The 16,951-nt window shown below is 47.7% G+C and overlaps 1 protein-coding gene across 4 annotated transcripts in view; it reads right to left on the reverse strand.

The window, feature by feature from the left end:
• The window catches only part of SLC2A9 (solute carrier family 2 member 9), a 242,496-nt gene that overhangs the window by 42,930 nt on the left and 182,615 nt on the right, over positions 1-16,951 (reverse strand). The gene's annotated exons all lie outside the window — the stretch shown is intronic.

Raw genomic sequence — 16,951 nt, forward strand, 5'->3', positions numbered from 1 at the left:
GGAGAATCCCATGGATAGAGGAGCCTGGCGGGCTACAGTCCACGGGGTCACAGAGAGCTGGACATGACTGAAGCGACTTAGCACACACGCACAGGCTGGATTCACTCATTCCATCAAGATTCAGTGATTATTGGCTGTGCTGGGGCTGGCCCCACAGTCCTGGAGGAAAGTGGTCATGCCCCTGCGCTTCTGAGACTCCCTTATCTGGTGGGGGAGAAAGGATGACTTATTACAAAGGAAGTGAGGGAATAATAACTAATGCAGCATGTGATAAGCGCTGGAGGAAATGGTCAAGGCAATGGAGGGGGTGGAGATCCAGGTTAGTGGTAGGGAGAGCTCTCTGGGCAGGTGATGGTGGAGATACGGCTCAAAGGAGGAGATGCAGCTTGTGAAGATTTGGGATGATCATGCCGACGGAAGGATGAAACGGCAGAGACCCTGAGGGGTGAAAAGGATTGAGAAGATTCCTGAGAGTCCCTTGGACTGCAAGGAGATCAAACCAGTCAATCCTAAAGGAAATCAACCCTGAATATTCACTGGAAGGCCTGATGCTGAAGCTCCAAATACTTTGGCCACCTGATGCAAAGAGCCTACTCATTGGAAAAGACTCTGATGCTGGGAAAGATTGAGGGCAGGAGGAGAAGGAGATGACCCAGGATGAGACAGTTGGATAGCATCACCTACTCAATGGACATTGAGGGACAGGGAGGCCTGGCGTGTTGCAGTCCATGGGGTCACAAAGGCTCGGACGTGACTGAGCAACTGAAAAACAACAAGGTCTATAACAGAGGCTATCCTGTTTGGACATCTGAGGAAGGGGATAGAGGAAGGGGATGGGATGGCAAAGGTGAGCAGGGCCAGTTAAGCAGCCTCTGGAGATCAAGGAGAGGGGCTGCCATTGAGGAAAACTGATGAGGGGTTTAAAGGAAGGATTGATGTGATCAATTGGCACTTCGTAGAGACCACTGCTGTTTGGAGGAAGGACTGGAGGAGGCAGAGGTTGATGCAGGAGGCTGTTGGGGCTGGCAGGAGCAGATGATGGCGGTCTAGAGGGTTCGGATGGCGGCGGTGGGGATGGATGGAAGGGGCTGATTTGGGTAGTTGCCACCCCATGGATGCAAAGCTCTCAGGGTGAGCATTGCACCCTGAAACCACAGCACTCATTGTCAGGTTCAACCAAGGAACCCAAGGTCACACATCCAGGACCAGCTCAAGCCTGTGTCTCTCCAGAGCTTTCACCATGACTGCCCGAGCATGCTGCCCGCAAGCCTTGGACTCTGCACCTCAAAAATGACTCAGAATGGACCACCCATGACCCACACCCTGCCCCTGCCCTGCTAGACTGTGAGCCCTCCAGGGAAGCTGGCATCTCCATTGGCCTGGCAGAGTAGACAGGTGACTGATATTTACATACTTGAAGTAAATGCTCAACATTTGATTTTGAAAAGGCTTGATATACTGTTTGCTACAAAAAAGGTGGATGCTTTATCTTAAAGGTGTCTATCAAAATGATGTGCAGGAACAATGGTTTCATGGTAAAATGTGCTACAACCAGCCTTAGGTCTATGAAGCACGTGTGACTATGTTGGCAAGTGTGTCACACACCTACTGCCACGAGCCTTGCTGCATGTCCCAGGGGGCAGTTCACAGGTCTGCTGAAGCCTGAACAGGGCCGAGGGCTGGTGTTTCACCTTCCTGACTTCCCTGGATGTGTTTTGGAAGCATCTGTAGGTAACTTATTAACACTTCTGCCGCCGGTTTATTAGTTTACAGTGGAGCAGAATGTTGACAAACCTGCCCCCTTGCACTTTGTTTGCTGTTCAGGGCTGAGGCCACGATTTGTTTACTGGTTATGGTGCCTCCTCCCAGCACAGGACCTAGGATACAGACACCAGGTACTCTGTAAAGATTTGCATGATCAGTGGAGGAACGGTTAAGACACCCTGGGTTCAAGGACATCTACATCATGTCTCTTCTCTCTTTCTCTCTCAGGCCTTCAGGCCACCCCTGCAGGACAAATATAAGCAACCATGACAATCCTGCACAGCGCACTGTGCCAATGGGTTTTCATTTCCATTATTTCCTTCAAACTCCCCAGCCAGAGAAGGTGGTGAGACGTGGTGGGTTAGGGCTCTAGTGTCAGTAAGAACAGGTGGAAGTTCTGGGTCCACCAGATCCCTCTAGAATGCAGATCTATCACAAGTGAGGTATGATAGAAGGGACTTACTAGAGAGAGGAGGGGGTTTGTGAGGATTAAATGAACTACTGTGTGCAATCACTTAGTATAAGTCTGCTCCATGTGAGGTACTGAATAAATGTTAATTATTCAATAATTGTTAGCTACTAGAATAGCTAGAATAATAAAACTAGAATAATAGTTTTAAACTCATCTGCATTATTTCCTCCCATTGTGTGAGCTAACTGTAACTCAAAGAAGGGGCGTGACTAGCCCAAGGTCTATTGACAGAGGGATGATGGCGATGGTGATGATGGTGGTAGTGGTGATGGTGAAGGTGATGGCGATGACAGTGGTGAAGGTGATGATAGTGGGGAAGGTGATGGTGATGATAGTGGTGATGGTGATGACAGTGGTAATGGTGATGATAGTGGTGATGGTGATGAAGGTGATGATGGTGATGGTGATGATAGTGGTGATGGTGGTGATGATGGCGATGGTGATGCTGATGCTGATGATAGTGATAGTGGTGATGGTGATGACAGTGGTAATGGTGATGATAGTGGTGATGGTGATGATGGTGATGGTGATGATAGTGGTGATGGTGGTGATGATGGCGATGGTGATGCTGATGATAGTGATAATGGTGATGGTGGTGATGGTGATAGTGATGATAGTGGTGATGGTGATGACAGTGGTGATGGTGATGACAGTGGTGATGGTGAAGGTGACGGTGATGATGGTGATGGTGGTGATAGTGGTGATGGTGGTGATGATGGCAATGGTGATGCTGATGATAGTGGTAATGGTGATGGTGGTGATAGTGGTGATGGTGATGACAGTGGTGATGGTGATGATAGTGGTGATGGTGATGATAGTGGTGATGGTGGTGATGATGGCGATGGTGATGCTGATGATAGTGGTAATGGTGATGGTGGTGATAATGCCGCTCATTGTGATAATGATGCTAGTAATGATGGTGGAGGTGATGATGATAATGATGCTAGTGATAATGATGGTGGTGATGGTGATGGTGGTGGTGTGATGCTAGCCAGGATGGTGATAATGACAGTGATCATGATAGAAATGATGGTGATAATGATGAAGGTAGAGATAGTGGTGTTGCTGCAGCTGCTGAATGATGGTGGTGGAATTGTGACAGGTATTGGGAAAAGCTCTTGACATACATTATTTCACTTAATTATCACTACTGTATGGTCGTAGGATTCCCTTGTGGCTCAGACGGTAAAGAGTCTGCCTGCAATGCGGGAGACCCAGGTTCAATCCTTGGGTCGGGAAGATCCCCTGGAGAAGGAAATGGCAACCCACTCCAGTATTCTTGCCTGGAGAATCCCAGGGACGGGGGAGCCTGGTGGGCTACTGTCCATAGGGTCGCAAAGAGTCAGACAGGAGTGATCGACTTCACTTTCACTTTTTTTGTACCCTATGTAGTAGTACCACATGATAGCTAGAGCACGGCTGGGGGTATCACACAGTGGTTAGTGCACGGGATGGGATATATTCATGGTTAAGGGCACTGGGTGGCATATGGCACTCAGCTCCTGTGTCTCTGGCTCCGCTGTTGCAATAACTAAGTTTTCTTGGACAACTGCAACACTGGTGTCCACCATGAGGAGCCATCTGACACAGGTCTAGCCTCACAACCTTTCTCCTGCAGGAGACAAACCTGATTTCAATTCCCACATCTCTCTCTACTGGCTATGTGACCAAGCGAGTGAATGAAAGTCACTCAGTCATGTCCGACTCTTTGCGACCCCATGGACTGTAGTCCCGCCAGGCTCCTCTGTCCATGGGATTCTCCAGGCAAGAGTACTGGAGGTAAGGACATCTATGGCTCTCCGTTTTCACATCTATGAAGTGATGATAAGACTAGTTCCTACCCCTTGGCATTGTTTTGAGGATCAGATGCAGCAAGCTTAGCAATGTGTGTCTGTCCTGTTATTTATGCTCCTGGCAAGTTTCCCTAAACATTTTCTTTAGTTCCCTTCCTCCTCCTCTGCTGTTTCCTAGCTCTAGCCAGGTACCCTAGAAAAATCTCAATTTCTACATAAAAGAAATAAAAGGCAGCTGTCCAAACTTTCTTATGATTCATATTCATTAAAATTCTTCAATGGAATCACTATCATCAATTTCAAAAGCCCTTTAAAAGGTCTAGAAACCCCTTTAAAAATCTCCATCAGTGTGTCCATAAATCACATAATCCTTTAAACACATTTCCCCTGGAGTACCAGCTTTGAAAAATAGCTTATTAAAATTTTTAAATCAAATATAATCATTTTGAAAATTCTTTATGGCTATTCTGCTGCATTTTTCACTAGGCTTAATCTTGTTTGTTCATTTGCTCACCCATTTTCATCCAACGTTTATGTACCAAGTCCTTTGCTGAGTATTTTCAGAATCTACTAGTTCACATCCTAATCCCCCACTGGACACGTGAGGAGACCAAGGCACAGAATGGCTTGTTCAAGGCAGCACAAGCTGTAAATGATAGTGCATGCCAAATCGTGTCTGACTCTGTGTGACCTCATGGACTGCAGCCCACCAGGCTCCTCTATCCATGGGATTCTCCAGGCAAGAATACTGGAGTGGGTTGCCATGCCCTCCTCCAGGGGATCTTCTCGACCCAGGGATAGAACCCAGGTCTCTTATGTCTCCTGCATTGGCAGGAGGGTTCTTTACCACTAGTGCCACCTGGGAAGTCAGACCTGGTCCCAAAACCAAGAGCTTCTGGTTTAGGGAAAAGATTCTCTCCCTTGCTCTTTCCCTAGGAGATGTTAGACAGAGGATGAAGACAGGATTTCCAAAGAGGTTTGTTTTACGATGGTAAGCACAGCCGGCTGCTTGAGGACAGGGAGCTGACACCAGAGCCCAGTCGATGTAGGAAGGAGGCTGAATGCTTTGGAAGCTACCCTAGCTTTGAGGCTGCCTGTTCAGCCAAATGGGAGAGGCAGGCTGTCCTTTTGTCTCTGGGGAGCTTGGATGCCCACACCCTTGTAGCCCTTGCAGAGGCTTGTCCCATCCTGACTCAGTGGGCACCTCTGGCTCTGCTAATTTTTGGCCCTCCTCTAAGCCTCAGTTTTCCCACCTATAACCTGAGCACAGGGATGAGCTATTTGAAACCTCGGTAAAACCTGTTTACTTGGCACATGTTAATTATGACTATGCCAAGGCGCCCAGGCTAATGGCTAAGAGCACTGGCTTTGGAATCAGATAAACTCTCCACTTCCAGCCTGTGTGTGTGACCACAAGCAAGTCACATGGCTCTCAATTTTCCCATCCATAAAATGAGGATAGAGCCATAGCTCCTACCTCTTAGCATCGTGTGGGGATTAAATGAGACAGGGCTGAGGACTTCCCGGGTGGTTCAGTGGATTAGAGAATCTGCATTGCAAAGTGGGGGACTCAGGTTTGATCCCTGGTTGGGGAAGTAAGATCCCACATGCCTCAGAGCAACAAGAGAGGATCCGTGCACTGCAGTGAAAGATCCCACAGGATGAAGCAATGATCCTGAGTGCTTCAACTAAGACCCGAGCAACCAAATACATAAATACTTACAAAAATGAAAATAATGAGACAGTGCTTAGCAAAGTGTACAATACATAGCAAAGGCTCAATCATATCAACTGCTATAGCTCTTCTTCTCTTCATTCATTCACTTAATATAGTTCATTGTGTATTGACTATGAGCCAGATGCTGGAGGGCTTCCCTGGTAGTTCAGCTGGTAAAGAATCCACCTGCAATGCAGGAGACCCCGGTTCGATTCCTGGGTTGGGAAGATCCCCGGAGAAGAGATATGCTAGCCACTCCAGTATTCTTGGGCTTCCCTGATGGCTCAGCTGGTAAAGATTCCGCCTGCAATGCAGAAGACCTAGGTTCTACTCCTAGGTAGGGAAGATCCCCTGGAGGAGGGCATGGCACCCACTCCAGTATTCATACTTGGAGAATCCCCATGGACAGGGGAGCCTTGTGAGTTACAGTCCATGGGGTCGCAAAGAGTCGGACATGACTGAGCAAATAAGCACAGCACAGCAGCACAGATTCTGGGATGTCGATGGTAAAAAGCAGATTTAACTTCTGATTTCAAGGAGCTGCCAGCATCTGGGGACCCACTAAGTCAAGAAAGCCAAAGCCATCACAAGACTAACCTTCTCCTGGACCACGCCTCTTCTGAGCAATTTTAACCATAAAGATAGTTCATGCGTTAAGTACTTCCTGTGTGTCAGGCTCTGGGAAAGTTTTCCCTTTGTGGAGTTTTAAATTATTTCAGAAATCAAGTGATGAATTCCATAGGGATATGGCATCAGACATGGTTGATCATGGGTAAGGAGGAATTACAAGTCACCAGGAGTTGCTGGTCTGAACTGAAAGAACAAAGGCAGCTTGCTCTTTTTGTATCCAGAGATGCTGCAAAATTGAGTACCACCTGGGGACTTTCCTGGTGGTCCAGTGGCTAAGACTCTGTGCTCCCAATGCAGGGGACCTGGGTTCAGTCCCAGGGAACCAGATCCCATATGCCACAACTAAGAGTTTGCATTCTGCAACTAAAGATTCTATGTGCTGCAACTAAGCCCTGGCACAGCCAAATAAATAAATAAAATAAAATATTAAAAAGAATCAGGTGCCACCTGTCCAGCCCCACCCCCTCTGCCAAATGGGGAGACTGAGGCCAGAGAGGTGAAGTGTGAGTCTCCATGTTTCAGAATTTCCAAACTAGCCTCTCTGCTCTAGTCAATGTCCTTCCTGGAAATTCCTAGCTCCTGCGCATACTGACTATTCCCACTGCTGGGAATGCTCCCGGCTTTGGACACACTTCAGGTCACAAGGGATGTAGCAGCTGGTTTATCATGGGCTTGGCTCCCAGTTGTTGTTTGTTGTTCAGTTGCTAAGTCACGTCCAACTCTTTTCAACCGCATGGACTGTAGCCTATCAGGCTCCTTTGTCTTCCACTATTTCCTGGAGTTTGCTCAAATTCATGTTCATTGAGTCAGTGATGCTGTCTATCCATCTCATCCTCTGTTGCCCCCTTCTCCTGCCTTCAATCTTTTCTAGCCTCAGGGTATTTATTTTCCAATGAGTTGGCTTTTCACATTAGGTGGCCAAAGTATTGGAATTTCAGCTTCAGCATCAGTCCTTCCAAAGAACATTCAGGACTGATTTCCTTAGGATTGACTGGTTTGATCTCCTTGCAGTCCAAGGGACTCTCAAGAGCACCACAGTTCAAAAGCATCAATTCTTTGGCGCTCAACCTTCTTTATGGTCCAACTCTCAAATCTGTCCATGACTAGTGGAAAAACCATAGCTTTGAGTATACAGACCTTTGTCAGCAAGGTATACAGACCTTTTTAATACACTGTCTAAGTTTCTCATAGCTTTCCTTTCAAGAAGCAAGCATCTTTTAATTTCATGGCTTCAGTCACCATCTGTGGTGACTTTGGAGCCCCCAAAATAAAATCTGTCACTGCTTCCACTTTTTCCCATGAAGTGATGGGGCTGGATGCCATAATCTTAGTTTTTTTAATGTTGAGTTTCAAGACAGTTTTTTCTCTTTTCACTTCCTGGAGGAGGAAATGGCAATCCATTCCAGTATTCCTGCCACGAGAACCCTTGAATAGTATGTGGCTCCTAGTAGGTGATAATATAAAAGTTATGCCACCCTTCTCCCCTTTCTCCCAGCCTAACCATAGCCCAAGAAGTTAGCCAGCAGAGGTCCTGACCCCAGCCTGTGTTCTCGCTTGCATAGAGCATATCTCCTAAGGAAAGGGAAGGGAGGGAAAAGTGAGACTCAGGCGTGAATTGAACTAGACAGAAGGAGGAGGTCCTGTCCCCACCACCTATTCCTCCATGGATGGTGTCATCGTCTCTTCAATCCTTTATTCTTTGCTTGCTTATTATATTCTTTGAGGGCAGGTATCTTGTTTCTTTTCCTCCCTGTAGCAACCTGTGTCTGTTAATAGACGTTTGTGCTCAATAGATGCTTGTGGAATGGATGACTAGGCAGGAAATGATGACAGTTAAACAGATCCTGAAAGTGTGAGTGGAAATTTACTCTGTGGATGGAGGGGTAACCAGGTCCTGGGGCCAGCATGGGGCAGAATATGGGACAGGGTCTAGAGGATGCTGTTTGCGGGATCCCAGCTCAGGATGGGGGAGATAGGATAGAAGAGGCATCATCTGGAGGGTCCACTGGGCAGATCTCAGGGTCTAGATCACTACGTGAGGGGGTTTGGAGTTTGCAGGTGGGAGGTGCAGTGGCCAGCCAAAAGGCTTTGGCAGGAGAGAGCCGTCATCAGATTTGTGATGGGAAAGTATCGCCAGGCACCAAGTGGAGCTTGCATTGGTGAAGCAAGAGTGTGGAGGCAGATAAGGATGCTGGTTAGGACATGATCATTGAGAACTTGAGAAAAAAAAACTGGAAAAATGTTTGTGTAAAAGCACTGCATGGCTTTCAGCATCATTAACGACCATCTTCTGTGATTCTCACCGGAATTTGCATGGGATCAATAATAGACTTAGCTGCCTTCTTGAACTGCGCTCCGTTGAAACACAGAGTGAGTCCCCTCTTGACTACCAATTAGTGTGTTTTGATAAAGACTTTATTCCAGTGGAATTTCTTTCATCTGGACTGTTAAGAAGACCCATTCTTCAGTTTGAAGGTTTCCATGCTGGAGTTTCTGGGGGAGGGGATGCTTTTGAAGCATTTCAGGAGAAAAGAGGCCACATAAGGCCACAAGGACTCTGCTAATTCTAATTAAAAGTGAGGAGCTGCACACTCTAATGAGCATGGGCAGCTAATTAGCAGGTAGGAAAACACAGTTCAAATCTATCAGGACCAGCTCACAGTGATGTGTTTGTTCTGTTTGGTGGGTTCACACACTCAGATGATGCTACGAACCTTGGTCAGGAGTTTACATTTCCACAAAGTCAGAGATCAGAGGTCTCCATAGTCAGCTCTCCTGAGCACATTTCAACATCCTTCCTTTGGGTGAGCACTGGAAGGGCTGTTGAAGCAGATATGCAAGGGTGCCTGGATAAGGAAGGGTCTTTGGTACGGGTGCTGCAGTTGAAGGCAGCCTGGATAGAGCCAAGGCAGTCACACCCTCAGCCTGGGTCTTGGCAGAGTGGTTTTGTATGTTCATTCACTGTGCACAAATGACTGAGTTGGCTTTGAGCTGAGGTGGTGCTGGGCACTGGGGATACAGGTCCAACAGAATGATGGTCCCCGGGCTAGATGGCATCTTAGATCCTGTGGGTTCATGGTGCTGTCTCGAGATCCCAGAATGCTGAAGCACATGTGGTTGGTGGTCCACCCTTATTCCAGGCCCCCCTCCCATCTCAGGGCAGCTGGCCCAGCACCCTCCTGCCAGCTGCAACCCTGGCACATGGCTTTGTCTGGCTTCCCATCAGCCAGAGGGCTGGGGAGTTGACACCTCTTTCTCCCCAGACTGACAGCAGGGAGTTGGGATGAATACTTCTGAGGGGATGACTCTAAAATGTATATTTCCTATAGCTTTTCAGCAGGATTTTGCTCTGGTTGCCTGAAGATATGCTCAGGATTGTACCTTCCTTGGGTTGGGAAGATGCCCTGGAGGAGGGTATGGCAACCCACTCCAGTGTTCTTGCCTGGAGAATCCCATGGACAGAGGAGCCTGGCAGGCTACAGTCCCTAGGGTCGCACAGAGTCAGACACGACTGAACGACTTAGCATGCAGGAAGAACATCTCTTCCTTCCACTTCCTTCCTTTCCCACTTCAGTTGTCCATTTTCAGGTGTTTCCTGGGATCAACCCCCAAATATTAATAAACTACTTTCCTCGAGTCCTTGACTTAGCGTCTCTTTGTGGGGATACCCATCCTTGTTTTTCAAAGTCCTGCATTGCCCAAGACTGAAGCCCAGGACAGCCTGCTCTTTTCTGAACAGCAGTTGAGTTATAATCTAGACTCCTGGGCCACTAGCTTGTCCCAGCTTTGGAAACAGAATATCCTGCATTTCAGAAACCCCGGGGGTGGTTGGTCACTGCAGTGGCATATCAACTTATCTCCTGACTGATTAGCAGAGGTTATTGTGTTTATGAGATGTGGGGAAAGAGGAGAAAATTCAAGTTGTGAGTATTTCCGGACGAATAGAACTGATCTCCAAAAGAACTGAGCAGCAGAAGAAGAGACAGTGGAAAGGGCTTTCAAATGTGAGTTTGGAGAGGGCAGGAGCTGGGCTTTGCGGAGACTCAATAAATGAGCAATGCTGAGAGCAAGAAAGACGGAGAATGAAGTTTTCAACAAATCCTGCTGCTTGCTGCCAATGTGCCCTCGTGCCTGGCTATATGGTAGAATTTAATCACTGCTTCTCTTTGGCTATAAGACGTTTCTGTAAATGTGAGTTGGCTGAGGCTGACTTACAGCGGGCAGGCATTTTCAGATTCATCAGGAGTTTTCCTTTGCTTTTTCCTTGTTCATCTTCGAGGATGGCCATGTCGTGCCCCATTGATCAATGGGTGGGGAGACCATATGATGTGTTTTCAGAGACTTGGGGGCTGCTCTTGATAATGACATCTGGACACCCAGGGCAAGCTGAGATGGTCCCAGGCAAACTGCTGAGGTGGGAATCCGGCTCAAGGTGAAAACTCTGAACTGAGGTCCCACAGCTGGTCAGGCAGCGGCAGAAGAGGGATTCAAACCCAGGTCTACTGGAACTTCCATAGATCCTCTCAGTCAATGCAAACAGCTTAAAAATAATAATACCTACCACATGCTGCCTGCCCATGGTGTGGCTGCCTGTGTAGAGCTATAGTAATTAATTAAGTGATTAACATATATATTAATTACTATATACTAATATATAATTAATTAATTATATTAATTAAGAGCTGCTTGCTCTTTCTAGGTAGGTCGTGTTATCCCCAGCTTAAAGATGAAGGAACTGAGTCTCAGAAAGGGGAGGCGACTTGCCCAAGGTCATTCATCTAACACGTGGCAGGGATCTGACACGTGGTCTCCTACCCCGCCAGCGATGAGGCTGAGTCGGGCACAGGGAAGGAAGCCCACGCAAACAGTTAAAACGGGAGACCCAGGAGGGATGCTGGACTAAATCTTGCGTGGCCAAGTTGAAATGCTCTGTGCACGTGTGACCTCGACAGGCCTTGGGGCTTTTCCTGACTTTCCCTGGAGTGTCCTCAGTGGAGAGCTGAGCTTATTCTTCTTTTCCAGTTGTCCTCCTCAAATCCTCGGGGTGCCCAGCTCCCGCGGCCGTGGCAGATGTTCAGGCTGAGATAGAAAATCCCCTTGAAAGTTGGGGAGTGCTGTCTTTGCAGAAGTAGCAGCTCCAGCTGTGTTTTCATCCCAGATTGGCTGTGATGTGCCAGCCTCAGTACAGCTGAATCATTTCCAAATCAAAAAGCTGAAGCCGTGTGGGTCCACTCAGCCCGGGCTCCTGAGAGTGGAGGGGAACAGAACTCTTCCTGCTGGGCGGGACCACAGCTGCTCACAGCTGGCCTGTTTTCACAGCCTGGGTTCTCCTGCCAGCAAAGCTGCTACCTTGCTGGACAGGGCAAAGCCAGCGAGGACAACCTGCAGGTCCCAACCACACCTGGCCTGCATCTGGTGGCTCCTATGGGATCCCCTTCCCTTGCCTTCTCTTCTCACCTGAAAAACTCTCACCTTTTGAAATTTACCACTGCCCCCTTCCTCTGCAAGCTCATAACCCCCTGCCACTGGGGAATGCCACCTGTCCCTGCCCACCCCCCATGGATCCCTGGAGGCTGAAGGGATGGGCCTGGCCTAGATGGAGTGCTTGGTGAGGGGTTATTGAGGGAAGGGGTGGTCAGTGAATGAATTTGTGCCCTTCCCAGCCAGGGCTGGACTCCAGGTCAGCCTGGCTCCTTTCTACGGAGTCCCATCAACACAGTTCCTTGTATACCTCAACTGATGGGGAGCTTACTTCTTGTGAAAGAATGAGTTCAGCTGTTACATGGAACCTAGACCTGAGTCCTGCTCCTTTCTGAGGCCCTGGCTTCGGGGTTCCTCCTTCCTCGAAAGGTCCTCCCTGAGGCTGGCATGTGCAAAGACCACGTCTCTGTGTCACTCACTGGTGCATCTTGGTACCTGGATTAGCACCTTGGGAGCTGTGAGCGGGGAATCACACCAGGGCCAGTGTACCGTCTGTCCCTTCTACATGAGCTGCTTGCTTCCAGATACCTGCGTGGAGGCCTCCCTCCCATCTCTCAGATCTCTGCTCCATTGTCACCTCCTCTAAGGAGGTCTTCTGTGCCCCCTGCCCATCTCAGATAGCACCCTTCCACCATCTCCTCCCTCTCATTTGCACCACCTTTCTTTCGAGCACTCAGTATTTTTACATATTTATATTTTTATGTGCTTACTCTAATCCTCCCCCAACAGAATGTCAGCTCCTTGGAGGCACATACATTGTCTGTTTTGTTCCATTTGTTCAGTCACTAAATCGTATTTGACACTTTGCGACCCCATGGATGGCAGCATGCCAGGCTTCCCTGTCCTTTACTATCTCCCAGAGTGTGCTCAAACTCATGTCCGTTGAGTCAATGATGCCATCGAACCATCTCATCCTCTGTCGCTCCCTTCTCCTCCTGCCCTCATTCTTTCCCAGCATCAGGGTCTTGTTCTATGCTCTGCCCTAATTTCTGGAACAGTCTCACTGTAAAGAGTATGAGAGCTCAATGAACATTGGTCAGTGGATGAATCAATGAATGAAACTGGCTGCTTCTCCACTGCTGCTGCTACTGCTAAGTTGCTTCAGTCGTGTCCAACTCTGTGCGACCCCATAGATGGAAGCCCACCAGGCTCCCCCGTCCCTGGGATTCTCCAGGCAAGAACACTGGAGTGGGTTGCCATTTCCTTCTCCAATGCATGAAAGTGAAAAGTGAAAAGTGAAAGTGAAGTCGCTCAGTCATGTCTGACTCTTAGCGACCCCATGGACTGCAGCCTACCAGGCTCCTCCGTCCATGGGATTTTCCAGGCAACAGTACTGGAGTGGGGTGCCATTGCCTCTCCACTAGGTAAGTCTTACTCCTCTTTGCATCTCCTGGGACTAGAATGGAGTCATATGCATAGAAGGTGATTACTAACAACTTGCTGAATGAAAGACTGAAAATATAGTCACATTGCTAACATTTTGAAATTGGATCAAATTCCTCCTTGCTTCAATATTCCAGTAGCGTCCCACTGCATTGAAAATAAAATCCTAGCTCCTTACCAGAGAGCTACAAGTTCCTCCATCTCTGGGCCCCTCTTTCCATCCAACTTCGCCTCTAACATCACTTCTCTCTCTTACTGACAACACTCCAGCCTTCCCTTTACCCATCAAGCGAGTTTCTGCCTCAGGACCTTTGCACATCCTTTCCCTAGATCCTCACAGGGCCACTTCCTTCTCCAGCATCCCAGCCTTGCCTCCAGTGCTCACAGCAGCCCTTCCTGTCCACACTCACTAAAGGCAACTCTTCTCTTACCACTCCACCTCTCACCCTATTTATTCCTTCTTAGTTCATGTCACGCATCATAAAGTAATAGTTTACTGGACAGGGTCCTATAAATATGCACTTGTTGGGGGTGGCTGCTTGGGGTCTAAGCACTCCCCCACTCTCTCTCTCCCCTCCAAGACATAAGATGCAAGAGCTAAGATCATGTCTCTCTACCATTCACCAGTGTGTCTTGGGTGCTGGATCAACATAAGGAGTGCTTGATAAATACTTTTAAATTAATGAACGCACTTTCCTGTGAGCTTACTCATCCTGCTCCTCTTTACTGTACTTGATCCTCAAGTTCATGGAATTTGCACTCTCTGGGTTATTTTTCCAGTTTATAGGTCATAATTGTTTATAATTATTTTGTAATTTATACCATGCTCAGTTGCTTCAGTTCTTTCCTACTCTTTGCGACCCCATGGATTGTAGCCCACCAGGCTCCTCTGTCCATGGGATTCTCCAGGCTAGAATACTGGAGTGAGTTGTCATGCCCTCCTCTGGGAGATATTCCTGACCCAGGGATCGAACCCGTGTCTCCTGCATTGCAGGTGGATTTTTCACTGCTGAGCCACAGAGAAGCCCTTTATAATTTATGTATGTATGTATGTTATTCACACAGTCATGTCTAACTCTTTGAGATTCTATGGACTGTAGCCTGCCAGGCTCCTCTGTCTATGGGATTCTCCAGGCAAGAACACTGGAGTGGGTTGCCATTTCCTTCTCCAGGGGATCTTCCCAACCCAGGGATGACACCTGGGTCTCCCGCATTGCAGGCAGATTCTTTACCATCTGAGCCACCAGGGAAGCACTTTATAATTTATAATCATGTATAATAATTTCAGACTATAATTATTTGATGTTTATCTTAATTAGATGATGAACTCCCAGAAATGGAAAATATCTCTGACTCTGTTTCTGCATCCTGAGTGTGGAACACAGTACCTGGCTCATGGTGTGTGTTCAAAATATTTTGTTGAATGAAATAATTGGGACCATAACTGAGAATAGATAAAAGAGCAAAAAATGTAAACTGCAAAATAGGTTTCAGAAAATCCACACACTGAAGCACATGCCTGAGTTTTCTTTATAAAGGAAGCCCTCGCAGGCCCTTTTAAGACCTAAAAAGCTTGATTTTCTATTTTTGCATGTTTTATTTAAACAAAGAAGCTGGGTGCTCACAGGGAAACACCGCAGGGGTGAGACAGTACACGGACTTGCGCCGGCTCCTCCCCTGGCTCCGTCCGAGAAATGAGACTTCACGGTGGGTGAAATTTTCCATTAGAGACACCATTGTCTTAGAAAAATAACCCTCGGCCTGTTCTGTTTGATGTCCTCTCAGAAGCAATTCTCTTCCCGAAGGCTTGTTTGATTTAGTGAAGGCTCAGGTCTCCAGAGCTTGGCTTCCTGAACTGCAGATTGCTGGGTGGGGGATGGCGGGCGGGTAGGGGTGGGACCCACTTCTGCTAAGAAGACACCCACCAGGGGCAGTTTTCTTAAGCACAGGAAGCTGACCCGTGGCTTAGGAAACCTTGTAACAGCCCCGCTCCTTGAGTGCTTTCTGTAGGCTGAAATTCTATTAGGCACTTGGCAGAGATTTCTTTTACACTCAGATCACAGCTTTCTTGTATCCATCATCCTCTTATTACAGGTGGGACCAGACCAGAGAGCTGAGCTAAGCTGCCCAAGGTCACACAGCTGGGAAGTGGGGTCCTGACCTTTGGGCCCAAGACTAGAAGAGGATGAAGCCCATAGTTTCTTGACTACATCAAGCGGCCCATGGGGAACATAAAATAGGAGAAATTCCATTTCATATTGCAGTTTTTCTTCCCCTTGTGCAGACTTGGAGCATCAAGGATGCTGTGACAGATGGGATGCATGCGTGAGTAGTCGCTCAGTCATGTCTGACTCTGCAACCCCATCCATGGACTGTAGCTGCCAGGCTCCTCTGTCCATGGGATTTTCCAGGCAAGGATACTGGAGTTAGGTAGCCATTCCGTTCTCCAGGGGATCTTCCCAACCGAGGGACTGAACTGGATTTCCTGCATTAGGCGGATTCTTTACTAAGCCACCAGGGATGTCCGATAGATAGAATAATGTCCCCCCAAAGAAATCCACATTCTAGTTCCCAGAACCTGTGACAATGTTACCTTACATGGCCAAGGGACTTTGCAGATGGCATTAAGAATCTTGAGATGGGGAAATTCTCCTGCCTGATCAAGGTGGGCTCTATGTCCTTAAAATAAAGGTTCATGAAAAAGGGAGGCAAGGGGGTCAAAGTCAGAAAAAGAGATGTTATGACAGAAGCAGAGGTTTGAAGATGGAGCAAGAGACGATGAGGAAAGATCTGCCAGCAGCCTTGAGAAGAAGAAAACAGGAAGGAATAAATTCTCCCCTCGAACTTCTGTAAGAAGAGCTCCCCTGCAGCCTCAGTTTAGACTTTTGGGCACCAAATTATAAGATAATTAATGAGTGGTGTTTTCGTTGGCTAAGTTTGTGATAATTTGTCACAACAGCAAAAGCAAATAATGTAGAGTCTAAAAGACACTCTGTTCTTGCAGACATGGCGCCTTAGAGAGATTGCAGCTTAGAGCCAAGAGATGGTTTGAAGGCCCTCTCTCCTCTCTGCTCTGAGCGCGTGGGCATCAGCATTTGGGTCGTCGCCTACTGCTCCTCTGTTCTGTGTTCTCTTCCTTCAGCTCTCGGGATGTTTTGTTCCCTCATGGTTTCACATCTTTTGCTCAATTGACACCTTGCTTCTAGGACCTTCTCTGACAAGTTGCAAAATCTTCCCAAAGAAGCTTCCTGGCCACCTCCCTGCTCAAAATTTCTCTGTAGTGCTTATTCCAGTCCAATATACTTGATAAGTGAATTTCATATTGTTTTATATTGTTTCCCTATACAAAGGATAGAAAGTCAAAGTGTTAGTCGCTCAATCGTGTCCAACTCTTTGTGACCCCATAGACAACTGTAGCCCACCAGGCTCCTCTGTCCATGGGATTCTCTGGGCAAGAATCATGGAATGGGTAGCCATTCCCTTCTTCACGATACACAAAGGATAATGTCTCATTATAATACACATTCCAGTTCAGTTCAGTCTCCTAGTCGTGTCTGACTCTTTGCAACCCCATGGATTACAGCACACCAGGCTTCCCTGTCCATCACCAACTCCTGGAGCTTGCTCAAACTCATGTCCATCGAGTTGGTGATGCCATCCAACCATCTCATCCTCTGTCATCCCCATCTTCTCCTGCCTTCAATCTTTCCC

This window comes from Bos indicus, chromosome 6 (genome assembly GCF_029378745.1).
Source record: "Bos indicus isolate NIAB-ARS_2022 breed Sahiwal x Tharparkar chromosome 6, NIAB-ARS_B.indTharparkar_mat_pri_1.0, whole genome shotgun sequence".
Taxonomy (NCBI): domain Eukaryota; kingdom Metazoa; phylum Chordata; class Mammalia; order Artiodactyla; family Bovidae; genus Bos; species Bos indicus.